A 2,571-nucleotide genomic window follows, 5' to 3' on the forward strand; every position below is an offset into this window, starting at 1 on the left:
AGAACACAAAAGTTACATAAGAAATAATAAAATAGAAATGTCAGCTATTGCCGAACATGTAAAAACTACTCAACATACAATACTAATTTCTCAATTACACTAAAGAAATATGCAAATAACAATGAAGTAATGCAACAAAGGGGAAAGTATAAAATAGTTTTGTAAGTTACTCCTGAGGGTGACGTAGATCACGTCGAAACATGTATGTGTAGAGTGATATTTTGAAGTGGAAGCCATATGGCTTCAATAAAGTTTTTGTGTGAATATAAAACGTTGTTTTTAATTATTTTTATAATTTTAAACACAAGTGCCAGTAAAGCGTATATGCAAATCGGGGTCAGTTTGCTTCAAAAATTTAGGGAACTTAGTTCACCTATTGCACTGTTCCTCAGGACTCCCCAACATGCATTACCCCCCCCCCCCCGAGATTCTACTAGTGGAGCTAGGGAGTCCTTACCACACCCAGTTTCTAGCTATTGGGGTGATGGACAGATGGTTTTCTTCTAGAGTGTTAGAGTGAATTCCTTCACTCTTGGATAAGAGAGTGAAGTTGGGGACCCCCTCCTACCTGGGTCCCTGGATGTTTTTTTTTTTTCAGATGTACGTAAGAACGGTGCCAGCTTACGCAGGAACCTACTCATAATACCAGTTCAGATTTGATGCTCAGCTATCTGTTTGGGGTGTGCATGGCCCCTTTTTTTAATCAATATTGGTTTGGTATATTGTTCATGAAAGGAGGTTCACTATCTCCTCATAATTCTGAACATGGAGTGGTCCCATCCTAGGTCCTTGGTTGAGCACAGTTGTTCCACATCCTCCCCATAATTCCAGAGGCAAGTGGAGGGCTCCTTTGATTACTTGGTTGGGGAGTGAGGATGAATGTTTTTAATTCCAGACCTGATGAGTTCTGTTCCTTTGGTTGAGTAAGCCATACACAATCCTGAGCCTGTGGTGTTGCCTTTCGGGCTTCTTCAGGTTTGTCCACTTTGGTGTTGCTTACTTTCTCGTCGTGAATCAGGTGGTTTGGAATGCATCATTCTATGGCTACAGGTTAGGATCTAATCAAAAGTAATATCTATATATATATATATATATATATATATATATTACATTGCAGTCCAATTGCCCTAGCAATGAACATTGGGAATAGGGACCATGGCTCCATAATTCCAACCCCAAGTAGTGAAACCTCAGCTATCTGGTTATGTCTGGCCTATAGTGATGATCGCTCATGTACAATTCCATCCTTGATACAGGAACTAAGTTCAGAGTCAAGAGCATACCTGTTCTGGATGTAGTGTGGTACCCCCATTCGAGTACTACTCTTATCTTGGTACACCTATGATCTATGCAGATGCCTTCTGTGTGGATAATGCCTTCATTGGCCCCTCCACCTTCTCAATGTAGAATTCTGAGTATAATTGGCATCGGAGGTAAGTATCTTTTGGAAGTTAACATTTCCCTAAGTTGAAAATGTATTTCCAATAATACTTACCTCTGCTGACACTCTCCCACCCTTCCTACCCATTAAGAGCTGGTGTTAGAGACTGGGATGGTATCAGTCTTGAAAGTGATAAAATTATTTGAATGAGGTGCTTACATACAGTACCAAGATGGAAAGTATCACAAGACAATTATCGCTAAAGGCAATTGAGTGGGATATAGAAGACTAATGTTTAGATGGGCAAAGAAGAAACCCTGGTGTTCGAGTAATAGCTTTAAGTGTCAGTGGAACTAAGTATTATTTGAAATACATTTTCAATTTAGGAAAATGTTAGCTTTGAAAACACATATGAATGTTTTACTTGACTTATATGGATTACTGGTAAAATAAAAGGATTTTCAATCAACTATCAACTAATAGTTATGTAAATGTCATCAGTAAGTCATGCAAATTAGTACTGTTGAAGTTTGAACCTTGGTTTGCTAATGTGTTTCGGAACTTCGAGGTCAAAATCTACCTTTCTTTACAGCATAACTATTTTCAGTTAAAGGTAGATTGTAAATAAAATTCATTCAAAATAACGATGATAAAACACCTGTCAAGTGTAATTATTGATTGCAAAACTTCTGAATATTTTTCATGTGCCTTTAACAACGAATGTTAGGAGTTTAGGTGACTTGTTTCAGTGAATCACATCTGTTTGATTTTACTACTTTCCTATCTACAATGTATGCATGTTTTCATATTGAAGTAAATTTTTATCAGCATTTGAAAGTTGTGCTATCAATATATTTTCTACTAAATCTAAACAAAAAGACAAGTCTTGAAATATTTGTTATTTATGTTTGAGCATCTGCACATGTAATTACCATCTGTAATGTGTTGAAGTTTTTCACTTGAAGTAGACTATTGCATGATTTCTTGCAAATACGAAGCTATTTTTCTCTGAATTTATATGATGTAGTGTGAACAATTTCCTATTGGTAAATACCAATGTTTTAAGGGTATCCTAAAACTTAGCTTAATACAGCTGAATCTAAAATTCTGTTAAACTGCAGCATTAAAATTACAATATTTTAAAGTTTCAAATCTATCTATATATATATATATATATATATATATATAGA

The 2,571-nt window shown here is 35.8% G+C and overlaps 1 protein-coding gene across 3 annotated transcripts in view; it reads left to right on the top strand.

Moving 5' to 3' along the window:
• The window catches only part of LOC106462106 (transport and Golgi organization protein 6 homolog), a 124,848-nt gene that overhangs the window by 15,161 nt on the left and 107,116 nt on the right, over positions 1–2,571 (top strand). The gene's annotated exons all lie outside the window — the stretch shown is intronic.

Source organism: Limulus polyphemus, unplaced genomic scaffold, assembly GCF_000517525.1.
Source record: "Limulus polyphemus unplaced genomic scaffold, Limulus_polyphemus-2.1.2 Scaffold1096, whole genome shotgun sequence".
NCBI lineage: Eukaryota > Metazoa > Arthropoda > Merostomata > Xiphosura > Limulidae > Limulus > Limulus polyphemus.